The sequence below is a fragment of the Girardinichthys multiradiatus genome, chromosome 22 (assembly GCF_021462225.1).
Source record: "Girardinichthys multiradiatus isolate DD_20200921_A chromosome 22, DD_fGirMul_XY1, whole genome shotgun sequence".
NCBI lineage: Eukaryota > Metazoa > Chordata > Actinopteri > Cyprinodontiformes > Goodeidae > Girardinichthys > Girardinichthys multiradiatus.
Genome location: NC_061814.1, coordinates 19,891,743 through 19,905,829, shown reverse-complemented (window position 1 = coordinate 19,905,829; position 14,087 = coordinate 19,891,743). Strand labels below are relative to the sequence as shown.

The 14,087-nt window shown below is 37.7% G+C and overlaps 1 protein-coding gene across 1 annotated transcript in view; it reads left to right on the top strand.

Moving 5' to 3' along the window:
- Positions 1-316: 316 nt before the first annotated feature.
- Positions 317-14,087, top strand: part of LOC124859538 (protein FAM53B-like) — a 32,708-nt gene continuing 18,937 nt past the window's right edge. The window contains exon 1 of the mRNA XM_047352386.1: positions 317-472. The gene's annotated coding sequence lies outside the window, so the exon portion shown is untranslated. The remainder of the gene's footprint in view (positions 473-14,087) is intronic.

Genomic DNA, 14,087 nt, shown 5'->3' with positions numbered 1-14,087 from the left:
CTCCCTTTACCATGTCTAAGCTGCGTAGTAAAGCAACACATGAGTAAATGCCTGTGGGAGGAGAACCTCAGCGGAATGGAACATACTAACATAAAGGGGGAACTAGGGATATAAAACGTTGACTTAAACCAAACAAAATTAGCTGTTTCTGTCCTTTTAGTGAAACATTGTGTAATTATTGGTCAGTCATTAATAGAGACAGCCCTTCATATGTCAACTGCTACCCTTTGTTTTTAATATAGATTTGTTCTCTGTCCTTGTTCCCTCTGGGCTCCCCCTCCGTCGTCCTGCTTGGTTGGGACGCGGATATTATTACGATCAAGCGGAGTCTGAAGCCTACAGCCCAGTTCATCGCAGTTGTTCTCAGTCCTGCGTGGAGGACGCTGAACCGACTGCTGCAACCGCGAGAAAATCTCCTTTTCTCTACCTTTACTGAAGATGACATAGGCTCAAAAAAGGCTCTGCTGACCAGGTAGTATTTGCTCAGTGGTTGTTCTGATAGCTGGATCTTTATGTTTCTGCTTTACGTCTGTGAAGTTTACACTACTCATGATGGGTTTCCCCTGAAAACAAGGCAGGATACTTAGTGGAAATAGAAAGGAAACTTGTGTGTGTCTGTGTATATTTTTTTTTATTGATTCAGCTATAACATAACCAGACTAGAGACACACAACTGCTGGATATAGAGTGCTGCGGTGAATGACTCTAGTTTAAACTTAACCAGTTGTGGCTTAATGAACTTAATGTAGCTTTAAATGTGTAGGACTGATGCACAAAAGCACCTTTAGGCAGCAAACACCCTTTCATCTGACTTTGAAAGCAATGAAACTGAAGCTGCAGATACTGTACCTGTGTGTGGAGAGGCAGTGCTGTTGTTTTGCGGCGTGTTTTGACAAACAGCACCTCACCACAGTTGTTAGAAAAGATTGAGAGGCATGAGTGCTTTGACTCATGAAGCTTTGCTGCGTATCTCTCACCCAATCGCTACCACAGGTGCAAGTTTTTTCCCCTCTACAGATAAACATTTGTTGTTACTAATTATAAAGGTTTTCTGAGGATAGTTCATTAAAAATGTGTTTTGCTTTTTTTTTTTTTTTTGCACTGATTTTACTGTTTCATCAGTAGGTAAATATGGCAGGGTAGTTGGAGTCAAATAACAAATGTTATTTGAACACTGTTGTTCCATTATGATTATACTATATGACAGTCATATACTATAAACTTGTGTTATTACATATGAAACTGAAACCACTGTAAAAAGAAATGATAAGATAGTAAGTACAATAAATCATCTGCAGCTATGCTGAATATGCTGACTACACCAGGCTCATTTTGCAACCTTTTTATTGCAGTCTCGGGTCATAATCAAAATGAGGGCACTCACAATATGGCAGCAAAGCATTCAACTGCTCATGTGTCAATGCAGTTTCATTCTTTTTGGGTTCAGGAAGTAAGCATGTTAACTTATGTTTTGACTTGCTCAACTTTTAATGACTATTGGTTGATGTTTTGTGGACACCACAAACACAACAGCACAGAGAACTGGTTTTTGCACCGTAATCGTAAATACCTAGAAAAATCGCTTTTGATGCCTCCACGGCAGCCATTTGGCTGTAATGTGCAAGGAAGAGGGACAAATTTGGTCAGCAAAACAGGAAATGTCACAGGCTCTTTCGCAAATCCTGGTCTGCGAATGGCCCTTATGAATAGAAAATGTGGCTGAATGTTTAAGGTCGACACAAAGCACAGTGTGGAAAAAGATTTAATCTCATGCCAACTCTAGTGTCTAATTACATTTGAGATATTGATAGGGGTGCCTCACAGAAAACAAAACAAAAAAAAAAGAACTGGTTTGCCTTGAAGAAAGCTTGCTCAGTGCATTTCTTATCTTTGTGAAAGAATTTTGATGGCTGCTCACTGCTTTGATTTCCAAAATAAACCGCTTCTGAAATGCCACAGCTAGGTATCAGCCATATTATGTCAAGGTATACCAAGGCCCAAAAAAGGTACACTTTCAAAACTGCCTTGTACGTTTCAAAGTGGAAGCTAAAAAAGTGAGTGAAGTGTCTTCGACTGTCCCTCCCTTTCAACTGCTGCTTTGTACTGCCGTTCAGCTGGCTGAAGAAAACTAACACTTTTGCCTTGCTTGCAAGAAATGCAAATCTTTAAAAAAAAAATATTTCCCAGTTCCAAAAAACACGGACAGTCATGATGCGGACACTTAACAAAAATGGTAGTGGCAGCATAATGCTGTGGGAGGCAACCCTAAGTAGCACTGTTTAGAATCTACACTTGAGAAGCTATCCAATCGTATAGACGGATTCAAATTCTGTTACATACATACCCATCTGATCCTAGTTATAATATGGTGCAGTCTGGTCCAGTTTATAATGTCAACTAGTTAGAAGTTTTCTATAAGGAAACCCAGCCAATTGCATTAAGTTGTTGACTTTGCAGCAATACCTTATATCTGTTGCGACTTACTTGAGGTTTGAGAAAACAGAGCAGACACACAAAAAAGTAGTACATAGGTATTGAAAACAATATGAATAACAAAATAAAATAGGGTAATATATAAATAATATACAGTAATATTGTATGGATGAAATTGTTAGAACTATAATAATAAATGTGGTATTTTAACAGCTGCAGAAAAAAATTACTGCCTTTCTGTATTAAATAAAGGCAATTAGATCATGTTGAACATTTATGTTTACATTTATTACATACCAAAATACAGTGAAACTGTGGTATTTTTAATCAAGGTCATCACACCAGGAGAATTTCATGTGCAGTCAAAGCTCGGAGAGAACAAGCACTCCAGATCTATCAAGTCCTGTCATGTGAATCTATAAACCTGTTTTTGTGGCATGTCTGATGGTTACCCTCCTTGACCCAGTCCAGCACTTTGTTTTTTTACATGCTGCGCAAGGTTCGGATCACATGCAAAGTGAAAGAATTGGTTTACTTTTAAAGGTCAATTCATTTTTATTAAATTAATAGAATGAGAATTTATTGTTCAACTCAAGTCAGTTATTCAAGATTTTGAGTGACGTCTCTAGTCTAAAATTAGCAGAATTTTACTCAGCCCTTGAAGTATCTAATTACCAAGTAAAGAAAATTCAATCAACTGTTTAAGAGAAGCTCCTTTTCTTCTGCTGTGTGTTGTGAAGGCTTTGGAGCTGTACTCAATGTGGCCAGATACCCTGGCATAATTGTGCATGTTTTCTAGCAGTCGCTTTTAATGAAGTGCAGCTTTGGCTTGCAGCAGTTGTACTCAACAACAGCGCTGGCACTGTTAGTCAACGGGCTTGTTTTGGACGTGTTGGAGACAATTTATGGCAGCAATCTAAGGCTGGTGTGATTTTTTTTTTTCTTTTCGTTTTTAATGGGAATCACTCTGCGCTGCAGTGTGTCCCTAAGATGCTAACATTTGCAAAGCCTTTGTGTTGCAGGCAAAAGGTCCTATTAGAGCTCCATTCTGCCAGTGGGCAGCTGTGAGCCTGTGGTTGAGCAAGCCTCTGGCCCATTCATTGTCTGTGTGTACAGCTCTAACTTGGTCTACATGCTGACGCACATGCTGCCACTTTCAACCCTCTTGTTTTTCATTTATTTTGCCATTGTGATTATTTCAGTTCCACCCTTTGCTTATTTTTTTTGCTTTTTCTCTTTTCCCTTAATGTTTTATAGTGAACTGTGATATTCCTGCAAAGATAACACAACAGGATTATTTGCCATGACTGTTTGCACCTCCATGTTAGATTTACTTTTATGTGACCGGTGGTCCAGTCCAGACCTGCTCCAGAAATACTGAAACATATATTGACTCCAAATTCTGTATTTATATGAATTCTGCCATTGTTCATTGAACACGTTCCTTCCTCATTAACATAACAGATTTGAGAGTCTGGCGTCTTGTCACCCACGGAGCCTAAGACCTGCATCTGAAAGGAAAAGAAATGAATGGCGTAGAAAAGAAAAGAGGCAGACTTGCATACACAAGAACTCTCCCTGCCCCCTAAAAACCAGACTCCTGAGATGAAAAGCTTTGTGGGATGCAATATAAATGTTCCCATCAACACATCTCACTCCTGTGTTTACAGATGGTGACCGAGAGGAAGCATCTTGAGTCCTGAGAAAAAAAAAGAGAGCGTAGTTCTTTGACTCTCAAATGAGGATCTGTCCCCTCTGGGCTTAGTGTTTGTTAGTTCCTTTGCATATCCAGTGTCTGATGCTATTGCAAGCTTTGTGTGTGTTTAAACTGTTTTCTGCTGGAGAACCCAGCAAAAAAAAACTCAGGTGAGCAGATATTTTTGCATTTTGCTTCTTTATGTTATTGTATACTCTTGTTTTGCAGTGTTTTACATTCCTGTCTTTATTTTCCTGGCTATCCCTTGGTTTTCCTTTAAAGCTCACCTCATCGTGTCCTGTCTAAATGATCCAGTGTCTCTGTATAAACCCTCTTTTTCTGATACCATCTCCAATTTGCCTCTGCTTAAAAAAAGAGAACTGAAAGATTCAGTTAGCTTTTGGCACAGTCTTAATTTGTATATTTTCAGAGCCTGTTTTCCATTCTTATGACAGAACCAAAGAACTAATTTGGGAACCTTTAAAGATTAAGGGATACTCTTTGCCTTATACAAACAAATGAGACTGGGGCGAATTAACAAAACATTTAGACCTTTCCTTAAAACAACCTTTTAAATCTGATGGATTAAACCTGTGCTTTAAAGTTCTATTACAATATTTGCTTATATTATGGGATAAATAAGCTTTTTGTAAACAGAAATTGGCTGAAAATTGGTTGAAATTATTTTGTGAGAGAATACATTCTTATTAGGGCTGCGGCTAAGAATTATTTGAGTAATAGAGTATTCTATAGATTATTCTGACAATTTGTCGAGTAATCAGATAAAAAAGACGCTCGCGCAAGTGAGTGATCCCTAACCCTTTCTGATACGCTGTCAAAGCACGGGTTGATTATAAACATGCAACTAAGTCGTGGGGGGGTATGATCCCACGGGTTGATTATAAACATGCAAAGTCGGGGGGGGGGTATGATCCCACGGGTTGATTATAAACATGCAACTAAGTCGGGGGGGGTTGCAGCATTCAGGATGTGCTATTTTGGAATGCTAATTCAGTTTTTTGTTGCTGTTTTTTGTTTTTCTGTTAAGTTAAAGTGATCCCATACTTTTGGCACTATCAGTTGTTTTCTCTGCACTTCTTTTTGTCCCTCGGCATTTCCCTAGAGAGCTGATAACCAGACTTGGCACCCATGCATCAGTAGCATAGGCTATCATTAGCACAAGCGAGGGCGTTGTGCAGCACTAACCACCCTGCCAGAACACAGTGCTCTAAATAGTTAAACAGAATTTTGTGAAACCATGAAGCAATAATTTGCCCTGAGGAATTTAAGTAATTGAGGTACTCGAATCGAATTTCAGCCTTGATTCTTATTCTTGACTACATTGCTAAAACAAGTCCTACTCTGCAAATCCGTCTCACAGCACTGACACATAAGATGGTTTAGCCATGTTTAACAAAAGCAGCATTTTAGTCTGCTTTAGGGTCATATTTCCATTAGTGTTCATTGATGCTAGGGACAAGAAATACCTGTAACATTTAACGTTGGACCAGATTTCCAGTGAAGATGCAGCCCAAATGTTTTTTGGCATTGGTTTCATTGTTTTTTCTGATGTCACAAAACATCATTCCTTGCCTTTGATTGTATTGTTTTTCTTGAAAACATTTTCTTTTTTTGCATTACCACCCTCTGTAAAGCATTTAGTTCTTTAAACTGTATTATCTGTGCGATGAGATCAGGTCATGAAGTAACATGAGTGTGAGCAAATAATCTCCACTGAATTACAAGTTTCATTGCCAAAACAGCTTTTTCATATCTTTGTGGATTTAGGTTGAATTGTTTTTTTTTTTTTTTCTTCTCCGTAACTAATGGAAAGCTCAGTGGTTTTGATGCAACCTTCATTAGGAATAAGGCCTCAAGTATGATTCTAAAGGTTTTCCAGTTCATGACACTTTGTGTTACATCCTTCAAAACTGTCTCCAGTGTGACCTGATAGTCCTGCTCTTACAAGTAGGACCAATTTTCATGGAGATGTGCAATACTGTCTTTTTGCTTCTGTAATATATTGTGTTTCAGTCTGTTTGCATGTTTTACATTACATTTTACTTGAACCTGCAGTTTTTTCCAAACAACAGTACAAAACACAAGTGACTTGATTTGCAACCCATCAGCTAGCTGGCAGCAAGTCGGATACTCGTAAGAAATAAATAAAATTTTGACAGAAATTTCGCAAATGTTTTTGTGACCAAAGCTAATCAAAGCTAATGTGTCAGAATCAGATTCTGATGGTATTCTAACTTTGAGTAAAAGTAATACAGTTTCACAGTATTGACTCAAAAATTTTAAACACAAATGTTCTGTATAATTTAATTGCTGATAGAACAACAAAAATTATTCCCTTTTTTTTTATATACACTTTATACACTTTTTTACTTATACTTTGGTAAATGGTAAATGACCTGCACTTGGATAGCACTTTATCTAGTCCTATGACCCCAAAGCGCTTTACACTACAGTCAGTCATCCACTCATTCATACATACGTTCACACACTGGCAGTGGAGAGCTACAATGTAGCCACAGCTGCCCTGGAGCAGACTGACAGAACCGGGCCTGCCCTACATATGCATTGATGCATACATATGTGATAATGTTATAATATATATATATATATATACCATTTATAATTTTAACTTTGATATATAGAATTTCGTATAATGTAGAACAAACACCTGTTAAATTTGCTTGACGTTTTGAAGCACTTATTGTGTTGAATATTACACATTTCTGTATAGTAACGCCCCTATATTAAGCAGAGTTTAGCTGGTTAATTTGTGCTGAGTTCCTCTGTACTCCCCCTGGCATCTCATTAAAATTACTTTAAATGATATAACGAAAAATTTAAAACATTTAGAAACTTTAACTTTTTTAAATCTCGGTTTACCTGGATATGGGTCACTAGCCTATATACCTCTATATTAATTTTCAACCAATTTTTCAGTTTTTTCAGACCTCCAGTCTGAAAAAACTGGTCCTATTAGTTCAGTTCTAGACTAAAGCAGACATATGCTTAAATTTGTAGTAAACTGTTTTTGATGTATAAGTATACCAAGCTGATTTGAGCTGGTTAATGATTGATCCACTTCTAAATAAGTAGCATTTTTCTAATGAGCATAAAAGAGCCCTTAAGAGGAAGGAAAAACTACTAAATACTGTATTGGTAAATTCCAGGCTTGCAGTTAATAATAAATTCCAATTCATACTATTTTCAACATCGTGGACACGATCTTTCCTGTTTTGCTTTGCATAATGTAAAATGCCCTGAAATTGTTTTACTTTTTCCCCTATTTATAGCTTTATAAACAGGCTCTTGGAAAAAAAAAAATAATTCCAAGTCTCACACCTTCAGTTTGCTCTTAAATCTTGTTTTTTTTAACACCCCTGTTTCACAGTATGCTGAACAGTCAGGGGGACCATGTGGTGAACTGAGTCCCGTCACGAATGAATGAATGGGCCAATGGAATGCTACATAGTTTTCATTCTGACATACTCCCGTCTGTACACAAACCCGAAACTTACCCTCAGCTTCATGGTGGAAACATGGTGTTATGTAACACCAAAAGATATATTTTATTGGCTGATCAGTTGTGACAAGATGTGTAATATAAGTTGCTTTTGCAACACAGGAGTGGTCCCCCCTTTTTTGAGCTGAACAATTGCAAGGGATTGCCAGGAGCACTGGAGGCTCCCATATAATGTATCCCTGATGGATTAGGGCCTTAGTTTGTGTGCAGAGGACGGAGCAGAGCCAGGCACTCGCGGATAATGGAAGAAAACACCAGGAGAATGGCAAGGATTGATTAGGAGGGAGCAGTGTAATTAGTGGGCCACCTGATGTATGGGTAGCCAAGGGATTCAGGGGTTGCTCCAGGGGGCATGAGGCCTCATACCTTTCTTTACTTAAACTGAAACACCTGATCCAATGCCTATCAAGCTTCTAAAGATTTCAGTTTACTAATTTCTGCTTTGAGACACAAGGGTTGAACCTGAATACATTTCAGACTTGCCCTAGTAAAAAAAAAATTAACAGCTTTCAGTAAACAGGTTGCACCTACCTTAATAAACTAGTGTTTCTCATTGGAGCAATTTCCTGTAACAAACACACTCACTGATAATGAACTGATGAGCTGCTCAGACATCAGTTTTAACAAGATTGGTGAAGTCTGCCTTCTCCAAATCACCAGTTGTCAATGTTGACATCTGTTTGTGAATGGCTGCTATGGCTACCCATTCAGTTCCTCGAAACAGTGTTTAACTTAGCAACTATTTTATAGTGCAACAATGCTCCTAAAAGTGCATACAATGTCAGGAGACAGGAAGCAGATTGGCAAACCATTTAAACTGCCTTTTATATTTGTGAAGAGATCAAAGTTTTTTGTTTTTATACATATATATGCTCATTCTGATTTTGATCGATCGGTTTCCAAGTTGGGAGTTTAGGATAATAGAACCAAAAAATTTTGAAATACATTTCTGAAAATAACATAGTTCTATTGTAAAAATAACAGCATGAGATTGTGATTTGTAGCTAAATAGTAGAGTGACCAATTGGGTTGTTAAACACCCAATAAAAATGTCAATATATTTTATAGTCCTTGTGAATTACTTTAATTTAAACTTGACAGCATTAAATAGGACAGTAAGTGGAACTTAAAGCAGAACTAATACTGGTCTTTATCTCCTCCAAACCTTTGTTTGAATCATGCTTCATTCACTTGCAAATAGAAAATTCTTAACCTGCCTTTTTCATTTAAGATCATTGACCCATTCCTATATTTGGCACTATATGAAATACAATATTCCAAATGACAAAGAACTGATTTGGTAAGTAGCTGGAACTGGAAAACTGGTTGCTGTTATTGTGCGTCAGCAACCAAATGCTTACATAGTGATCCCAAAAAACAGTTGTTAGTGTTCGTATTTTGGAATAATTGTTTTTAAATTGTTGGATGATTTCAAAGCAAGTTAAACAAATAAAAAAATCTAACAAACAATGTGTATGTGGGCGGTAAAAAATTTGCTTATAATTTTATCTGTCAGGAACAAACTATGTTGTATTTTTTAATCGGATATTAGGAGAAGAATAACTAGGTTTCCTGTGATAAGAACGGCTAACTCTAATTAAGGAAATGATCAAACCCCAAAACTGATATTATCTTAGCTGTTGCTACTGCGACTGTTTTTCAACTGTTGGTACCATGAGAGCATAAAGTCTCAAATGTTTCAATATGTGACTGAATGTATTGTAACTGGTTTATTCATTTAGGCTTTTTGAAAATTTATAGGTTTTATTTTTAGAGGAATATTTGTTTGTGTTTGTGAGGGTCTGAGTGAATGCAAGTTGGACTTGTAGCCGAAATGAATGGTTTTTGTCATACTTTTTACTGTCAGAAGTATTGTTGTCACAATAAATGCCACACAGTATTATGTAAAATTTCAAAAAACGTCCACGGCATCTGTCTCTAGTCTTAATCTTTAAAAATTTCTAGAAATTACTCTGTAAATTTAGGGTGAAAATGAACTCTTACACAATAGTGTTGGTGAAAAAAAGTGTCATCTTATATCACTCTGCAAAAACCGTCTAACCTGCCCTCAGTTCTGTGTGTTTCGCCCCCAAGGTGCCAAACCTTGTAACTTTTCAAATTATTTCATAGGAATGTTTTCAGGCTTTCTTAAGGTCTCTCAACTGGTTTTCTTTGGATATTTACTGGTTTTCACTTTGATTAGTTTCAGAGAATGTTTACTTACATTTTTGTGTTAAGACACCAAGCTCTCATGCTTTAAACATGCAGGCTTATAAAACTTTCAAACTCCAAGGGATGAGCCTGTGGTGTGTCAACAAAAAAAAAAGCAGATTTTAAATGGGATCTTTAGACTGTTACCAGCAGCATGTAGCAAAGACACAATTTGTTTCCAATCTATGAGAAATACAAAAGATAAAACGGTTTGATAGACTAATAATAGTCTTAAATTATATTAGATAATCAACTTAAGGTTGATGCATCTTTTTGGTCCTGTACCCTGATGTGAGTTTCAGATACTATTATTCTGTTATAGAAAGTTTTTGATACTTTTTCTCTGATCCAATTACAAGAACTTGACAGGAAATAACTGAAAAGACTGCAAAAGTTCAAAGAACGACTTAAAAAACTTGGAGAATTATCAATTAAGCAAAGTACAAAGAAATGACATATGGTTTAAATTTTACTTATTTTTGTTCATTAGCTTATATAAACTGATATGTATTGTTATCTTTCTCTGTGGAAGTGAAGCTAATTTTCCTACATTAGTGTCATTTGTAATAAATCTTAATTCAATGTAATGCTCAGGATTTGGGACTTGCTGTCCAAATTCACTGAGTCCTTTTTTTTGTCAAAGCAGAAGTGACATATCATGCAGTGTATGTCGAGTTCATTTGGGGATTTCTCTTTTCACGTCTTTGGTAATAAAGTCAGTGCCCCACACCCAGTTCAGCAGCAGCACCGTCTTACCACAAGGGAAGTAGAGCTCATACATTGCACAGTGTGCTTACATCTGCAAATTATGTTAGTGTATCTTTGTGTCAGCTTTGTAATAAGATGAATTCCGGTCTGAACTGCACTCAAAGAATAACTGTTAAGAAATGGCAGATCTTAGAGGAGGAATGGTGTTAAGTTAATTTTGATTTTGCTGTGCAGATCCGTAACTGCTTGTATTTCAGAGCAAAGGTTCAGAAGAAGTTTTGATGTATTGGACTGAGTGATGAGTAATATAACAGTCATAGTAGTAGTAACAGAATCTGCAAAAGGAGATTGTAAAACTCTTGAGTTTTATAGCCTGTGTTCGCACAAACAGCAAAAATGTCTGAATGGATTCTTAGTTTGGTGAAATAAAACCATTCATATGTATTGTTTTATTGTAAATCTGTTATTGGGGAATTGTATGCAAATTCACAAATTTCCACAATTACCCATGAAAGGTTGTGATCCATCCTGAAACTTGACACATAGTTTCCACTAGAAATAAATGAACATGAGAATGAAAGTAACGACAAAGACAAAGTGGAGTTTTACCACATGGAGCTGAAAGCACTCTCCAGCCTAACATGGAAATTTTGCAAACTGGTGGTGTTTTTTTTTTTTTTGTTTTTGCTGTGTTTCCCTTCAACATGCAAACTCTGTTTACATGAACATGCAAGGTAAGGGAAATTCTGTTTCTGGATAGGATATGCAAAGATTATTAAAACATAAAATGATGATGTGTAGCCCACTGAACCAATGCCTGCCATTGTTTTTTGTGCCAGAAACCTTGACCATAGTGACGCCGATTTTAGGCCATTTTTCCACCTCTATCCTGCTGTGCCCTTAATCTGATTCTGTTCAACTTTGAACATAGGGTGAAGAGGTTATTGACTGAGAAGAAAGGCTAAACAGTTCCAAACAAATATGAGCTACAAATGTTTTTAGAGTATCTACAGTTTAGCACGGCTTTAGCCATGGTCATGATTCCCTTCTTTAAAATGTTGAATGTTGTTAATGTCAACATTATCACCGCCTAGTGGCAATACAAAGGTTTAAAAATAAAGGCTAACAGATGTGCACAGTTCATGTCTAAATGTGGTTGAGGCGGTTTAAACTGGCTAACCAAACCTGTTTTTTTAATTTCTTGTTTAGGCAAAATTTGGACAGGACCAATGGGTTACAAAAGTCCAGTATTTATTACTAGGCTAGATAAAAACAAGGACTAACCAACCTTAAAATAGCCATAAAAAATATGTTTATGGGCATCCAATGATTGGAGATATTTGTTCAAAAAAACAAGGTAGAGTAGTAAAGCCAGGGTTTGAGCCATCCATCATGACAGACGAAAAGAACCTGTTTTAAAAGATGTTTTTGTTTCTAGAAGCACAGATAGCACAAACAAAACCACTGGCAAACGTCTGGCCCCTGAACTTTAACACGGACAATACAAAATGTTTAATTGACGGATCACGGCTTTGTTTTTGCACTTGTGAAGATGTACTGAGTCATAGTGGGCTGTTTTTGGCCTGTCTTCCTTCGCAAGTGGTTACTAAGGTGATCACTAAAGGAGCCAGTGGTATGTCTTGACCCCCTTAGGACCGTTTTTACAACCTCAAGCACATTATCTTGAAGAGGGGTGGCTCTGTGTTTTCTTAGAATTAACAATCCTCAATTCAGACTATCACAAAAGACTGGCTAAAGTCAGCACCTACAATAACAATCTTAACAAAAAAAGGGAGAAGTATAATGTTGGACACCCATCCAGCACTTTGTTTGCTTATCGTAATCTAGTTTGGTGGGAAATGAATTATTTTCTTTTTATTTGAACCAATGCCACTGATCAAAGACTTGACACCAGACGCTCCGCACAAGTATGCAGCGGCCAGAGCCAATTGGGTGACAGACAGCAAACGTCCCATTACAGAACTTAATTGGAGGCCCAATTGGGCTTCCATTAATCTGCCTGTGCAAAGCACTGTCTGGGCAAAAATCCATGTGATCTTAGCTGCCCTTTTCTTGTGCCCTCCTGAGTCACGTTTATAAGGGTTGGATCTGCTATCTGGAGCCTAGCATAGGCAAGTAAATGTTACTGTGCAGTTTGTTTCAAAATCGGAAATGCATAGTAGGTCTCCTAACAATGCCACAGTAATTAGATGAAGGGGTGCAGCAGCAAGCATGATTTAAAATGTGTGTAGCCTTCTGTGGTATTGTAAAAAGTGAGCGAATAATTGACTCTTCCAGTTTTTAGTGAAGGGATATTCTGCTGAGCTTGTAAGATTAAGATTGGCTTTATAAAGCCGTTTTTCACATACTACATGAGAGAAACCATAACTGTAAAAGTGATTCATCAAATTTCAGGTGTACTGCAATACAGAAAAGGCTTTAAAACAAAGAAATAGAGCAGTGAAAACCTGATCTGATCAGTTCAGGTCCAACACAAGTGCTCTATGGCTACACTAAGCTCTGGTTTCCTCATTCTGAGAAGTTGGTTCATTAAGTAAGCTTGGCTCCAGCGTTGAATTCACACTCGCTCTTGCCCTCTCCCATGACCCCACTTGCCAGTCCCCTACACAAGTGCAGGTTAGCATAAACAGACAGCATGTAAAGGCGCACAAACTGCAGTTTTAGCTTTTATGAAAACATCCTCAAAGCACCCTGACCTCACACTGCTACAACCTTCATGCATGACCGCAATGCGCCTCGGCCCTCGTTCTGATTACCGCTCATATACACACAAACCCTGCTATGCTGCTCCACCCAAAACTTTGGTGTCGACTTTAATCAGTAAAGCAGCCTACAAAAAAACTGAGCCAGGAAACCTTTCCTTCTGCTCCAGCTCTCTCCACCAGAACAAGCGCCTCTCGTCTTCCGAGGCCGGTTGTGCTCCACTGACTCTCTGGGGTAAATGGAGATAATGGGAGTCATATGCTAGCAGTTGGTCCAAGGGGCAAACTTACATGAAACATTTATATCCTTTATGTAGTCACGCGGCTTAAGAAAAAAAGCAATGGACAAAGATGGTATTGTGAAGTAATACGACATGACTATGGCAGTCCAAAAATGTTTTATCCAGTCCCTGTGTAAACAATTTCCCTCATATGTTTTCTTTTAGGATGTTCTCTGCTAGACTTGCTGTCCCTCAAAGCTAATTCAGCACTGCATGCACAACCTCACACCAGAGAATGTTGAGTGCAACAACCCTTACTTAACGTTAAACCACATGTTACACAGGCAGGGTAACAGTGCAGGCCTGGAAGAGCCATTAACTTCATATATTGTTCCACATTAGAAAGCTGTCATTACTCAACATTTGACCTGAGCTATGTTGGTATTCTCTATTTAGATGCTGTCAGTACGCTTAGTGGCTGGTTGACGAAGGAGTTAGGTTTAAGCCCCAAGTCACTGTAGCCATTTCTCTTCAGAAAAGCATCAATGAGCTTT